The sequence below is a fragment of the Platichthys flesus genome, chromosome 6 (genome assembly GCF_949316205.1).
Source record: "Platichthys flesus chromosome 6, fPlaFle2.1, whole genome shotgun sequence".
In the NCBI taxonomy this organism is placed as follows: Eukaryota; Metazoa; Chordata; class Actinopteri; order Pleuronectiformes; family Pleuronectidae; genus Platichthys; species Platichthys flesus.
The window spans coordinates 25,832,300-25,849,104 of record NC_084950.1 but is presented as its reverse complement, the minus strand read 5'-3'; the positions used below and the strand labels follow the sequence as shown (position 1 = coordinate 25,849,104).

At 39.4% G+C, this 16,805-nt stretch overlaps 1 protein-coding gene across 1 annotated transcript in view; it reads right to left on the bottom strand.

The window, feature by feature from the left end:
• LOC133954797 (alpha-1,3-mannosyl-glycoprotein 4-beta-N-acetylglucosaminyltransferase C-like) overlaps window positions 1-12,305 on the bottom strand; it is a 52,692-nt gene extending 40,387 nt beyond the window's left edge. The window contains exons 1-2 of the mRNA XM_062389286.1: window positions 12,138-12,305; window positions 8,677-8,747 (exon numbers count right to left, since the gene is read on the bottom strand). The gene's annotated coding sequence lies outside the window, so the exon portion shown is untranslated. The remainder of the gene's footprint in view (window positions 1-8,676; window positions 8,748-12,137) is intronic.
• Between the last annotated feature and the right edge of the window lie 4,500 nt (window positions 12,306-16,805).

Genomic DNA, 16,805 nt, shown 5'->3' with positions numbered 1-16,805 from the left:
CTGGTTTAAATCGTATTTTTCTGATCGCTCCCAATTTGTGCAAATTAATGAGGAGTCATCTGTGCGCACCAAAGTTAATCATGGTGTTCCACAGGGCTCTGTGCTCGGCCCAATTTTATTCTCATTATATATTCTTCCACTAGGAAACATTATCAGGACACACTCGGTAAATTTCCACTGCTATGCAGATGACACCCAGTTATATTTGTCAATAAAACCTGAACAAAGTAATCAATTAACTAAACTTCGAGCATGTCTCAAGGACATAAAAACCTGGATGACCCGCAATTTTCTCTTATTAAACTCAGACAAAACAGAGGTTATAATACTTGGCCCCAAACACCTTAGAGATGCATTATCTAATGATATAGCTGCGCTAGACGACATTGCCCTTGCTTCCAATGAAACAGTCAGGAACTTGGGAGTGATCTTCGATCCTGATTTATCCTTTAATAGTCACTTAAAACAAATTTCTAGGACCGCTTTTTTCCACTAGACATGTCCTTTCACAAAAAGATGCAGAAAAACTAGTCCACGCCTTTGTTACATCGAGACTGGACTATTGTAATTCATTATTATCAGGCTCCAGCAGGAAGTTGTTAAAGACTCCAAAATGCCGCAGCACGTGTCCGTACGAGAACAAAGAGAAGAGAGCACATTTCTCCAATATTAGCATCGCTACACTGGCTTCCAGTTAAATCTAGAATAGAATTTAAAATTCTCCTCCTCACCTTCAGGGCCCTTAATAATATAACGCCTTTATACCTTAAAGAGCTGTTAATACCTTATAAACCCACTAGAGCACTCCGCTCCCAGAATTCAAGCCTACTTGTCGTCCCTAAATTCTCTAAAAGTAGAGTAGGAGCCAGAGCTTTTAGCCATCAAGCCCCTCGGCTGTGGAATAATCTACCACTTTCAGTTCGGGAGGCAGTCACCATCTGTTCGTTTAAAAGTAGGCTCAAAACCTTCCTTTTTGATAAAGCTTATAGTTAGAGCTAATTAGTGCGCCAGAACGTTACTTGTTCTATTTTATGACACATGACACACGGAGCTTCTCTTTCCAGCTTCTCCTTCCTCTTCTCCATCCCTATCCCCCTTCCCCGGAATCCCTTTGCTTTATCACCCGCAGATCCAGGGCCTCTGTGGCCGCACCATGGATTACGGTTTGTGGATCGCGCACCGGGGGTCGCGGTGTTGGATCCAGTGTGGCGGATTCTGAGTCATGTGGGCTGATCGTGGTGCTGGTGGCGGACCCTGTGTCGCGTTTCCATTGGGCACGGGTGGTGGACCAGGACCGCGGTGGTGGCTTGTGATGGGTCCTCCTGGTGGGCGGCGGTGGACGGTGACTGAGGACTGAAGTGGCGTCTGGTCTGGATGGTGGATCGTGGTCTAGATGGTTGCTGAGCATGGACTGTGCTTCATCAATGCTGCTAGAGACTTTGATTATTGATGATGTTCTCCTGCACGTGGCATCTATTGCACTTCTGTCCGTCCTGGGAGAGGGATCCCTCACATGTGGCTCTCTCTGAGGTTTCTACATATTTTTACCCTGTTAAAAGGTTCTTGCTGAGGGTTAAGGACAGAGGATGTCACACCCTGTTAAAGCCCTATGAGATGAATTGTAATTTGTGAATATGGGCTATACAAATAAAATTTGATAAAATTTAATTTGAAATATTCATTTTACACAAGATAAATCCAAAAAAGATTGAATGAAGCTAACAAACCAGTCACTGTCAGTTTAAGTAGAAATGCCACATATTATGCATGTCTGCTAAAGCTGACAGAGGAAACCTGTCTGCTGCTGTAATAAGTCTTTTTTAAGTTGTTCTTTATGTTTCAATGGTAGGAGATGTCAGAAAATTTAGGCCACATTTAAACGCTGCTGGCAGGAACTTCTTCACCAAATTAGAACTACACAGGACAAGCAGAAAAAATCCTCAATCCCCAGCTCTCCGTTTAGTCTGAATTACAAAGTAGAACTGGATTAACTCCAACTGTTCTACCTTCAAAATATAATAAAGACGGTCGAGCAGACATTGTGGTTTTGTGATTATGACACTGCGATATCAAACATAGATAAACATAGAAGTGATTTTTATTTACATGTTTTTCCTCTATGATGCACATTTGGTATATTTACTTTCATTTTAAAGGAATAATCTGAATAGACTTTCAGCACAGGAGAGACAGGCAGCATGAAGTAGTTTGCTCGGCCTGCCTCTCTGAAACATTCACCACTGCTGGAAACGTAGCACTTCGCTACCAGCATCTTCTGCACTCCTCCTGCATCCCAAATGAAACATGCATGGAAATCACGCCCATGTGATACTGCTCAGTAGTCCAACTGAAGACAAAAGGATGACGACACTGAAGCATAACAATAGTTGGGCCAGAGCAGGGCTGCTACAGCAGAGTACAACTGCAGGGTAGAAATGGAAAGGAAGAAATCAGAATGTGAGAGCTGAGTTGCAGGCACTGTGATGAAATCCTCTCTGGGATTTACGAAAAGGAGGGGTGCAACCAAGCCCTGAATGTCAAACGCCTATCTGATCCAATCACTGAGGGGCTTCGGTTAGTGTCAAATAGAAGAGAAGATCCCTGAAAATTAGTCAAATAATCCCTGATCTGAATCAGGATCCCATCACAAGCACAGCACAGAGCATGTGTTGAGAATTTTGACGGGTGTGCTCTTCACGCTTCACTCATCAAACAATGGTTTGATAAGCTCCCATCTGATTGTCCCTCCCGTGACAAGTCCAGACATCCACTGATTGTTGAATTTTTAAGTAATCAATTTGGTTATTGCTCATTTTGAAAAGTATTATTACTGCTTATCATTAATTTATATGTATTTATGTTGGTGAACTGTCATAGTTACATTACATTACATTTATCTTTCTGGCAGTAATGACTTAGTTAGTTTCTGTTTATTACATAATGAGTAAAGTGCAACCCATATCTACCAGAAGACAGAAATCATTTTTGCTGATATTTCAGGGAATGATATTTTAGATTGTGAGAAATTTAATTCAATTTAAGGCGACTGTTTGGCCTTGGCTGATGTGCTCTCTACTGAGAGCCATTCTAGTTTTAAAGAATGAGTTTTACTATGTATCTGAAAGGGGGATCCATTTAAAAATGAACGCAATTACACATAAAAAGAAGATGAATATATAATATAAATATGTATATTTCATGTTTATATATAAAAAGTTAAATAAAAGACTGAATACTTACTGACTAGCAGTACTGGCAGAGGTATTAGTACATCGTCTGTTGTATTGAATTTGTGGTTTATTAGTTTTTTGCTTGGACAGTATAGGTCATAAACTGACAGTTATGATGAAGATTAATAATTAACAATAGTCTCTACTCGTCCATTGGAAAAAGGTTTTCCAAATCTAAACAGTGTCCCATTAGCTTACACTGTAGAGTGGCTGCTCCCTGTGCATTGCCCTTCCCCAAAATCCAGTTTCAACAGTATCACTGTCAGTAGGCTGGATGCTCTGATACATCATTTTGTTCTAAATTTAAATATAAGCTAGAAATACCGTGGCGCTGCTGTATGGCTCTGCCAACCATTGCAATTTCTGTTTACATACATCCTTTTCCCACATCTATGTAAAAATCACACTGACCATTGACCACCAAAATATAATCAGTTAATATTTATGTCCACTTCAGTGTTTCTACAAAATTTGAAGACTGATCTTAAGAAATCACGGAACATAAACAATTAGTGAGGTCACAAGGACATTGACCTTTAACCACCAACATTTAAGTAGGTCATTAGTTGCTGTCACAAGCCAGCGGAATAACAACTGTTTCATTTAAAACACAATAATGACTTGAGATTGAGCAGCATTTTTTTATCTCCTCATCATCGTGTTTCTCTGATGTTTCCTTCGCTCGCCCTGTTCTCGCCTCATGTGAATTAGTCATAATTACTTCTGCCAACAGAGGTGAAAGCGGATATTTGAGTCATTAGACAAAGACACTCGGTTCACCTCAACCCATATCTGATCTCATCATATATCACCATTTGATATCTCTCTTAAAGTTCGCCCTCAGTCAGGAGAAGCATCTAAGTGCAGCAGCCACAATTTCCTGTGGTAGGATAAACACTCCAAATATCGTAAAAATCTATTTTGATAAAATAACTGAATGCGATATTTAGTTTTGATTATATCACAGAATTATAAGTAGATTTGTTTTGGGACCCAATTATTGCCATTAGTGGCAAACCCAAGTCCCTGTTTGTGTATAATAAAAATGTTAATATCAATTTACAGACAATTATGATGTGTGGTAGGTGGAGGTGCTGAATGGGAAATCAACCGTAGTAGACTGGGCCAGAAAGAAAGAAGTTAAGTGCACGGAATTTCTGAAATATCTGAACTCGTCATTTAACTTGTGAAAGTAAAGCCACCTCCCAGGAATGTTATGTCTTTTATTGTGAATTTTGTAGAGGGGAAGAACATGACCAAAGGAACAGCAAACTGCATTTTGCAGCAGATACAGATAAATGAGCAGATACAGCATTTCCTTTTCCACTTCCTAAATATATGCAATATGTTGTTCCGCCTTGGCAGACGTATGCGCTCAACGACCACACTTCTAGTTCATACCAGTTTTAGACTGTTGTCAAAACAGTCAAATTTCAGTGTTGTTTATGCAGTGTTTTAAAACCCAGGCAGCTGAGAGGGTTGCAAACAATATGTTCTGTCAGGTTTTAGTGACTGTGATACAATTGGATACATCAAGCAGAAAAAAAGGAAACAATATGAGCTGGTGGTGATTTTAAGTGGGGGATATAAAGGCAGTGAGCTCCTGATTTTGGAGACAGAATATATTTATTGTGTGTTCTGAAGGCTGTTTGGCTGGCCCAACAGACTGCTTTTAACTGAGAGTGAACCTACAGCAGAGTGATTATTTGTCTCTTGCCTCAACAAGGTTCGAGTGTCCTTTAAACATAAAATGGCAACACTGATCATCATGTTTATGCTCCTCTATGCAGACATGCATCTCCTATTTTCAGATTCAAGTACCCACTGTCACTGTTCTATTCATCTTTTCTGGTAACAAACAAAAATCAAAAAATGATAAAAATATGTTTTAAAAAATTGCACACAAAAAAATATACAGTTTAAATCGATCAGAAAACATTGATAGCTAAATGTGGCACATTTGTGAATTAATAATTTAGTACAAATCTTAATATAGCTAAATTATGAAAATTTCTTTTAAGCACTTCTTTGCAATTTGTCTTTTACGTTGACATAATTTGTTAAAATGTCTTATCTAAAATTTGAATTACATTCCTTAGAACTATGAGCAGGCTCATTGCAGACAGCTGCATTCAGAAGAGAAAAAGAAGATGAAAGAAGAACATTTGTCCAGAAAATGTCTCATTAGAAGAGAATACCCACCATTTGACAATTGACAAAAATGTAAGGATGGATTTGGTTATTGTCATGAAATACAAAGCTCTGAGAATTGGAGTCAATATATGCAAAAAATCTATAAATAACAAAATGTAATTTCTTTTTTACTTGTAATGTGATTCATGCGGTCACATTTCTATTCACAGTAGTACGAGTGTTTCCATTTGGAGCAATCTCTCCACGCCCAGCCATCCAGACAGAACCAGCAGTTTTTGGCATCAACAAGAGAAATCAAGAGGATTATGTGCTCCGCCTGCCAACACAGTATTTTGATCAGAGGCCAGGTAATGTTAAGCAATCTACGATAATCCTACCATTTCAGTCTCCCTTTTAGTTCCTGTTCCATTCCCGGCCTCCACTCTTACCAGGTTGTTATCAGTCTGAGGGATAATTGAGCCTTGTGGGACTGCTGCATGCCTTCCTCCTCAAACATTAGAGGGAGGCAGATCAAACAAAGTTCAGAACAAAGTTTTGAAACACATCGGAAATAAAAAAGCTGATCTACAAGAGACCACAAACATCTTGTCTTCCTTTAACCCTCATCCTGAACTTCAAAATACAAGTTCAGACTTTGTTCATAGTTTGATATCATTGGACTTTTGAGCAGCTGTCAGTCATGCACTGAACCCCTGATATCTTTGCAGGGCTCCAGACCAACTTTTTCCACAGGCAGCAGTGGTGCTCCTTACTGAAAATATTAGGAGCACCAGCAGAAAATCTTTTGGTGCAACACTTAAAACGACATGCAACACAACACATTCATATTTTTCCCCATCTTAAGTGTTTAACTGATACATGTTTTGGTAATAAATAGCACAACCAGGAAAAACGTTTGTTTTATTCTCTGCTACTGTTATCCATTTGAGCACAGGTATTAGTGTCTTACTTTGGACCTGAGCTCAATAACTATAGGACCGGTTTCCTGGTCAAAAAGCTGCTGTTATTTCTTGTGATGCTGCAGTGCTTATAACAATGATCTGCATCAGGGTGACCACATATTTTTTTGTGTTTGATACAAATTGAGTTTACACTTGTGACACTAACAACACCTATTGCCTTATGTCATGCGTACAACCAAGAGTGCTCTCCACTTACTCACATCTTAACTTTTAAATTGAAAACCTGCCACATGTTTGCTCGCTGTTGCTACCATAGAAGAAGAAGCAGCGGAAGTGAGGTAGTTTAAAGTAGGAAGGAATGAAAAATAGGGGGAGATTTAAAACATCACACACTGTAACAGTGTAAATATTTCCATCGGAAATAACATCTCAACCTCGGCTCCACTGATGTCCGTGGTGCCACAAGGCTCTATTCCTTGGTCCCATCCTATTTTCGCTGTACAAGCTCCAATTAGGAGAGATCATCAACCATTTTACAGTTTTTCTCCATTGCTTTGGATCATTTCACGAAACAGAAATGACATTCTCAAAACAACAAGTGCAAACCTCCAAACCACTGGGCACTTGTTCACAACAGATTGGAATATCTCATTCCTTTAATCAAATTGCAATTGTATTAGCACATCCTTGCATTAACAAGTACAATTTCCAACAGCTTGCACAAATTTCAAATGATTTAGCCCACCTTTGCAAACGGTTAGGTACAATTGCCTTCAGTTAGCCCAATTACCAATTGAATATATATTGCTGGTCAAAACTGACTGTCGCTTCTCAGTCAAGTGGTCGTTCTCTGCAGAACATGTTGGCATCATTTCATTGTTTACATCATCACCTGCACAATAGTTCACTCCACTGTCAAAATCGTACAGGCACATAATACCATGAAAAACATCATGGTATATACTGTAATAAGGATATCTTTGATCATCGGCTTAATTTTCAGGTGCAACTAGAACTTTAGTAATCAAGGTTGAGTTTCACACATCTGATCACCAATCACACAGTAAGTTTACAGTTTTTCTCAATTGCTTTGGCTCATTTCACGAAACAGAAATGACATTCTCAGAGCTCTAAGTGCAATTGGCAAAATAGCCCATATGGTTCAGCACAACTACATAGATCACCTTCAAAAGGTCATATCTCACTATACCAAATTTTAGTTTTGATGTGCTTATTTTTTGACAGTATATAGTGCTGCACACATTTTCTGTTACTGTAAGCATGATGTATGGCAATTACTGTAACAATTTACATGGCAGTATGAGTTCAATAAACATATTTTATGTGAAACCTTGAATAAATCTTTTTTCTGTTTGATACACATAATATTCTGGAAAGAAAATATCTATTGGAACCATTCAGTGACCATTCAAGGACTGAGCCAAGATTGAAATGTGCACATGAGGGATATTTCTATGGTCCACTGCCATACTGACAAAACATCTAAACATTTTGACCTGTAGTGTTTAAACAATGCCAAAGGGAGTTTTCATTTTGGGGGCACTGACTATTTGTATGAGAAAGGATTTAGTTTTGACTGATGAGTTGTCTGTTTTGGGAGAGATATGACCTTTTGCAGGTGTGCTATGGAGATTTGCTGAACCATCTATGTTATTTTGAGAGATGAGCCACAGCAATCGAGAAGGACATTTTCATTTTGGGGGCACTGACTATTTATATGAGAAAATGATTTGGTTTGGAAACTTGAGTTAACTTTTTTGGGTGAGATATGACCTTTTGAAGGTGATCTATGTAGTTGTGCTGAACCATATGGGCTATTTTGCCAATTGCACTTGGAGCTCTGAGAATGTCATTTCTGTTTCGTGAAATGATCCAAAGCAATGGAGAAAAACTTTAATGGGATATACTATCATTCCTATGCCGATGAAACCCAAATCTACCTGTATTTTAAGCCAGACAACGTCAGCCAAGCAAGTGTTCTAATAGAGTGCCTCACTGCCATTAAGGAGTGGATGTCACTTAACTTTCTTCAGTTAAAATAAAACAGAAATAATAATATTCAACTCCTACCATTTCTCGGTCCCCTGGACACCAATATTAAAACAACAGCTAAAAATCTAGGTGACACATTTGATCTGAACTTCAAAACACATGTTAATTAAATCTTTATATCCTTATACTAAATATTTCTAAAATTAAATCATTTCTATTTCGCCCTGACTTAGAAAAGCTAATACGTGCCTTTGTCTTTTCCCACCTGGACTATTGCATGCACTTTATACATACCTTAGTTAAACCTAAGTAACTCGTTTGCAGGTTGTCATAATCTGACGATTGATCATTTCTTCTTATCAATCTAAAACTCTTACCTGCTGACGCGATCAGTTGGAATGTTGTGGGAGGGGTTTCTTGTGTTGGCTCTGGAGATTGGCATGGACTCCTAATCGTGAAGTGAGACAGGAAATTATGCATTTAGTTTATAGAATTCAAAAGACTGTAATGCATTTTCACCCACACATCTCCTAATGAACTGCACGGCCAATAGAGAGTACGGAGGACTGCATGTTCAGCAGACACAAGCTTCAGCTTCACACAAACAGAGCCCCCTCCAGTGAAAATGTTCTTTCCCTACATCTGAGATTACACAGAAAAAAATGGCCCATTATCGACACTAATCTCTGACGTCCATATGTAGGCAGATTTCTTACAGCATATTTGTACATTTTCAATTAAGTACCAAATGCTATGGATTTACTTACAACCAATATATGTATACTCTATTGTTATTCACAGGACAAAGTTGCAAAACACACTGTCATTCATGCAGCTATGAAAGAGAATAAGAAAAAAATCATCTAGAATAATTGTGATACAGATGAACCGGCAACAAACCTCAGACGAGTTTGTGGAATGCAGCATCTGTTTATGGCCCCAAAGCCACACTTGGATTTCAGCTTGGATCTGCTGTTATTAACATGTTGTGCTGAGCGTTCTGCTCACTCTTAACACAAGATGCTAAATTGCATGAGGGAGGCTACAGCCCTGATTAAAATAAAATTATTCTGTGAGCAGATGGCCATGCAGACTTTTTTTGCTTGTTTAAAAGTAGGCAGTCCACCCACCTTCCATATTTTTCACACTCAATCACTTTACTTTGTCGTAGGGAAAACTGAAAAGGGGACGGACGAGACAACTGAAGGCTAGAGAATAAAAAAATAAAAAAATCCATTGTTATAGTGTTGATGTCAATGGGTTCTTTACGACAATTTTTTCTATTCTTTTTTAAATAAACAGGAGGAAAATAATAGTTGTAGATTTGCTGATATTAAATTACTCAGTCCTGCACCTTTTAACTTGAGCAACCCTATAGACATTGTTTTGCCTAAAGCAGACTAACAGCAAATTTGATTATAATTCAATCTACCTCCCTGTCTCATTATGAATGTGTATTTCGTTTTGAATATGTTTGGAAGGAAATGTGATTTGTTTGTGTGGTCTGTGATCACTGGCAACGTTTTTGTGTGCAAGGTCACCTCTTGTCTTGCTGCAGGGATGTAGAGGTGCCCTTGAGTGTATGTCAATACACTGTGTTATCACTGTTGAGTGTTGTTAAAAGTGTGCAAACTTCTACCCACATCCAATCACTCACACACATCTGTGAAGCTCCAACTATTTCTGGCCTGATACAGATTTAAATATCTCAACTCCAGGTATTTGCTGCCAATGATGATCGATCTAAAACCATTGCTGTCTTTTTGCTCATTAAATCTGTAAATCTAAATGCATAGGTCATTTAATTATTTAGAAATTTCGATAGATCTGTGAAGCTAAAAACAAGTTGGTAACAAACTGTGATTGGACTGAAAACGGAAACAATGACTTACTTTGTAACAATGACAAAAAAAAGTATTTAATGTCTTTTGGTTACAATTCGGCTGAAACCTGATCCCATTTAACAAGATCAGTATTGGTGCTTATAACGATGAGCAAATCAGAAATGTGCAAGATTTCAAGATGTCCAGAAAAAAAAGAGAGTGATTGATTTTAGAAGCACAGAACAAACATGTGAAACCAGAATTCACAATACAGACTTTTCACCCAGAGAGATTTAAAGTTGGTGGTGTGGCGTCTTTTGCTTGCAATCGTCATATCTGTGTGATCTGGGAAGAGAGCATGAGCAGATCTTAAAGTACTCTAGGTGCACGTGAAATCTGGACTATTTGGTCAAAATTAGTTTCACCTTGAGAAAGTCTAAAGTCACTAACCCCCAATTTAGCCCTGTGTTCATGCAATGGTTTTGACATTGACAAAAAGACAATGATTTTCAAGTGAACCTGACTCAACTGAAGCTGTTACATTTGTTAACTGGCTGCACTGCTTCCCCCCCTGAATTGTTGCTGCTTGTTTATTGATCAGTGAGCTGTTTCGCCCAGCTGCAACACTGAAACTTTAATATGAGCTCTTAAAAAAAGGTGGTTCAAGAAGTGAAGAGTCACACAGGGAAAGAGAACATTGTTATGTTGAAGCTAAAAACACGGCACTTTCCTCTCTCCAAGAGGAACATGGTTAAGGTCAATACAGGTAAAAGCCATTTTCCTTAACCGACTCCCCCTCGTTAAATCTATATTAATCACAACAGAGAAGACGCAGGTAAAGAGAAGCAGACAAATCAATGAGAAGGATTTTTAAGCTGTGAGACAACAGAGATGTGAAGAAAGGGGCTGGAGATCAATATCAAGCAGATGGCCCTAATGTTTTGTACGTTCAATCAAGGGCTTTGTTGAGAGCAATATCGTGGGCCAACAAAGATGAAAAATCTCAGCAGTTGTCCTTTATAGAGAGTGATAAAGGTCCTTGCTGATGGTAAATCCAGTTGGCAATAAATGTAATTTCTAATTTTAAAGGGTCTATTAATTCTTGTCCACAACCACTGCCAGAAGTAGTTTTTATTAACAACTGTCATATTACTAGCGGATGTGTCAGCTGACAGTGTCCTGTTTGACAGTGTCCTCCTGGAAAATAACATATGATGCCATTAGGTGCCATTATAGGTCAAATCCCACACAAACACATTGAGGCTGCTGGGGAGCAACAGTAAATCACTCTAATCCAGGCAGGTTATTCCCACATCGCTGAAGGGACGGGGATATGTGTCGCCAGCTGAGTCATGATAAAAGCTGTGATAGAGTTCAGCTGTCACTCAGAGAGGGCTGAGCCACAAATCTCTCATCACCTGCCTTCTTACACTTCTGTAAAGCACGGACCTGCACGCCTCAGTCAGCATGGGCATGGAGGGATGGCCAGGGTAAGATCCAGCTCCCTGTTCATCCTGATACACAGGGTAAATACCCCCCCCCAAACAAAAAAAATGAACAAACAAACAACAAATATGCAGCATTAAATCCGACAAGCAGCCAGGGCTTACTTGTGCAGGATTATCTTTTCTCTCATGCAGATCGGGATCATTATCGCTGGCGCTGGTACCCTCCTGGTCCCTCAAGCCGAGATTTGCCTCATCTCCCTCTCATCCTCTTCCAACCCACAGCCCCTCTGCGCCGCCTGTCAATACAGAGACAGTAAACGCTGCTCAGACTGCCAGCACGGCTTCCACACTTTGCACAGTCCTACTGTAAAGCCCGCCTGAGCAAACCAACCATCCACGAGAGCACAAATGGGGAGGATGAAGTCTACTAGAGGGGTGTTCGTATGGTGAGAAGGACAAGAGGTGAAGGGAGCAAGAGCCAAACTCTGCAGAAGTTGTTTGCTCCTCTTCAGAGGAGACAAGAGGGTCAGTGAAAACGACACCCAGAGAGATGCAGAGTGAGCTTACCTGGCCACAGTGCAGACACTCAGGCAGATCTGTTGCTTCCTCCTGCTGCTCCGCACTGCTCCACTCACCTAAATCACTTCCATGACTCACACAGAGGGAAGAATACCGGCTCCCAGAGAAAGTGGAGTAAACAGTCGCTGCAAAGGAAGGCAGGGAGCTTGCTCTCGCTGCAGAGCCGCTATCTCTCATCCTCCTTTCTCCTCCTCTGTCTCTTCCTCTGCTTTGATCTCTCTCTCTCTCTCTCTCTCTCTCTCTCTCTCTCTCTCTCTCTCTCTCTCTCTCTCTCTCTCTCCAGTGTTGCCTCCCCTCTCTTTCTCTCCATCTCCGCTACCCCCTCATTCTCCACCACAAGGTGTCACAAACAGCATGTCTGCACCCACTGCCTCTTAATTTGAATTGTCTGCCTTAAAGAGGCAGATGCACAACGCAGCAGCACGCTGAATTTAAAGGTGCTTATCTGTGAAGCACAACCCAACAGTGTCTTCAAGCATTTTCAAGGTCCTTTTTTCTTAAGGATCTCAGTCCACAGTGGGAAAACAAATCATTTCCTACTCCTCCAATCTAAGTTGACACGTAAAGAGCACAGCAAACATCTGGATAAAAGAAGGACACACACAGCAATAGTTATTTTGTTGAGTCTCAGCTGATTAAACCAGCGTTCTTCCCCCCAACTCGTCTTCATCGCTTATACTGGATTTGATAAAAAGCTGAATTCAGAATCAGAATCAGAATCAGAATCAAAAGTATTTTATTGCCAAGTAGGTTTACACCTACAAGGAATTTGCTCTGGTAATTGTTGCATACAATGAACATAGGACATAAAAACGCAATAACATAAAAACGCAATAAATACAACATACATAGGAAAGGCAATAAAAAATAGAAAACCAGTATATATTTACTCACTGTTTACTTCTTATTTACTCACTTTTTTCCGATATTTATACAAAGTAACATTTATTTTTACATAAACATTTCTGAATAAAAATATATAGAAGATAAAAGATATAAAAAGTGAAGTAAAAAGTGAAATGCAAAATGCAAAACAGTAAACAGTGTCCGCTTGTAATATGCAATGAATGCAGTATAATATAATATGATATGATATTCACAGTTAAGATGTCCTCATTTGTATTTTGTATCTCTTTTGTCAGACCCCTGAATCAGAGCTGGGAATTTCTTCGTGATTATTTTAAGTTTCATGAAACTAATTCCATGTCACAATTGTGACCAGTGCATGAGCATGGAAGAATCTAGCAGCACATGCAGAGTAATCATCGTTTCAATAATTGTTTTAATTCAATGAAACAGTTTTTCACTCAGAAAATTACATTTCATGTTTACAGTTAAAACAGCGCTACCATCTTGCGCATTTGCAGCCAGAGTCTTCGCGCTTGAAATGTACCGACTATATAATATTCCCCACATTTCTATAGGATCAAATAACCAATACAAATTTTACTAATTGGGAAAATTAGCACTCAAACATACATCAGTGTATTAAGAACTACCTAAAATGACAGAAGCCATGATTACAGAAAGTACTTTCACTTTTCAGTTTCCATGTCCCATCCATAAACATGGGGGAGGCAGGGTTGATAACCTATACCAATGCCAGCCACCAGGTGATGATCAAGATGCTTTGGCTTCACTTGGAGGGGCAAGCTACTGGCTTCTGATATTTGTGTTTAATTATACATTTATCTCATATTATACATATATCCAAAAGTCTTGAAACTTTATGCGATGGGGCATACAACAGCAAATGTAAAAGTATACTGCACTACGTAAGATGCAGAAATCCAAATAGCAACACAACACCAAGCTGCTCTCACTAAGAAGATCTGAGGATTGTGAATTTTGAGTGGATGCAGCCTTTAATGATCAGTTCAAACTGGGTCTGTGCCGAAAAGAGGGCCAGGAGTCAAGCTTCAAATTTGCAATCATAATTAGCCTTCAGGCTCCTTAAAATGTAGATTACATATATTCTCCATGCTGCCAAGTCCTCGTGCGATATTCGGTCTAATTTGGCATGAAAAACGGATTAATGGCAGAACCAGAGACGCTCGTGCTGAAGGCATGAAGTGCTCTCAGTGTTGTCGTGTTTGGGTATCTGAAACTGTGCTGCAGCTGTTTTAAAATGTAAGAGTCCTAAATCATTCAGATCACACCATGTAACACCACAAGCCTATACCGAGTCCCTGCTGCTACAAGACTCCAGTAAGCATTAGCCCAATTCAAGTGCAGCAGCTTCGATATGAAGCGGAAATTAAAGAGGAGTAGTGGAAATTCGATCCTGCTCTCACTGGGAACTAGTGAGTCTGCTCTAACCAAGAGTCATCTTTTTGTCTTGTTACGTGTTACACTATATCTGCTGTCTGTTCATTGGCCTCAGCATTAAACAACTTAACTTGGTTGCAATATTTTGGTCAGTTTTCCTTTGCTCCGATCCACAACTAGATCTGAGCTCTGTACCGTTAATGTTAATTTTAATGTTCTACTTCTAAAACCATACAATTTTGATCAATACACTTCAGGATTAGCTGTTCTCTGTTGCCCGTGTGTTGTAGTTTAAATATTTCATCTCAGTTTTAAGATTGATGAAAAATTTATGATTTTCCTACCTTGAAAAGAGCTGAAACCAGTGTCTACCTGAATGTAGTTAATGATCAGTGAGCAGGTATGGTTTGAAGAAATGCTCAAGTGGACTCTAAAGAGAATACAGTCTGTAGTTAATGGGCTCAAATGTGATACAAAAAATGTTTCATTGTGGCCTGATATTCCAAAGAGGCTTCTAGGGACAATACACCAACTGAGTAATTATGTTTTAAGAAATGAAGAGTGCTACAGAAATGTCTCTCGATGGTAATATCAGTCAGTTGATTCCACCATTTTGGTTGCAAATAAGTATGGTACAGATATTCACAGTCCCCACAGGATGACTCTTAATTAATTTGGTGATCTCCTGTCTTTCCCTCCAGCACCTACATACGGTTCAAATTTGTTTTTTTAAATGTAATCTCTAAAAGATGTATCTGTTGCAATGCAATTTTGTTTGCACATTTAATTTCTCCAGTGGATCAATCAAAACACCCTTTGCGCTTCATTCACATATCTACTCACATCATGGGTCATTATTTCTCCAGTACTTTGGTTTATGACCTGATGAAATTCCCATCAGCTTCAGCTCGACTTTCTGTTTGTTGCTAATTAGCAAATGTTAACAAGCCGGAGTGACTTCATTAAAGCCAAAAGTTCCCTGTCGGCTTCTCTGAGAAGCAACCTGAAACCTCTGGCAGCCATAATGATGAGCAATAGTCAGCTGACTACTGATACAACAAGGGACTGTAATTATACATCAGGGGCGTGGTGTGTACTTTAGATATTCATGTGTGCTTTGGAGACACGTAAAGCTAACTTATGAATGGATGAATAAATCAATTAAAAATGTATGAGACATTAAAGTCCCGCTGAAAGACATTCATGGCTGAGTTGTCTCCTGGCATTGTGCTGCATGACCTCTTCTCTCTGAAATATGAATATGGATTTTCCTGCCTGAAAAATAAGCTCTGAATGTGTCAGAATTAGTTTTAATTTATTCTTTCAGAAGTTACAAGTAGCACTGGGAGCGTTTTGGGGCTGGTGACAGATGACACTTAAGAATAGTGCAGGTACAGGAGGGTGAAAACAAAGAAAGAGACAGAATTCTCTCGAGCAGTTTGCTGTTGCAAATTGCCATTTCCTCCATCTAACATTAGAAAGAAGATCTTATTATATTACAGTTTTTCACAATTGTTAACACCCAAAAAGCGAAAATTCTGCACAATTTGCACAACCTTCACTTCATGTACCAATTGCTCGACCCAATTTGGCACTACTTCACACTCCCTTATCTGCATTATACTCTGACTTTCATTCTTTACACTCTGATGTCAATTACACATCACCTTGTTGTCAAAACACTACACACAATGTTCAGTTGTTGCACACACTTCTCAAGTAAAATCTCAAAGCATCAACCTACAACACACAAATACTCAAATCTCTAAACATTCAGGTCTGTTGAGCAATTTCACCTCATTTACACAGCCGAACAGGTGACTGAAATTGTAGATATGGGTCGTGAGAACAACTCAATCACACTCAGACAAATAAAAACTAGGATCCTGGCTGACCATGCTACATTTAGAAACGTCCAGACCGTCAGCCTCTCTACATTGGACCGTATTCTTCATAGGACTGCCATGTGAATGAAACAAGTGTTCAGGGTCCCATTAGAACGGACACAGGCATGAAGGAGTTACAGTGAGAGTTTGTGCTTGTAAGTACCAACATTCAGCACATGCATGTATTGTACCTGTAATCCAATATTGTTCCTTTTCTGCACTGTCTCACTGTAGCCCACTGTGTTGACCTCTCTGTGTCCATACTGTAACTTGCATTCTCATGCTGTCTGTGTCAGCGGATCCAGGAGCATGACACAGCTCATATGTTGTACCAGTACATCTTTATTGATGAGGTGGGATTCAACGTGGTGAAGAGGAGGCGACGGGGCAGAAACCAGCGGGTTTAAACTTTACTCTAATGTAAAGTTTAAACCTCTTTTCTGTTGCACTGTGTTCGCACTGTGGGCTCTTTCTTACATATATAATCAGTAAAGACACGGAA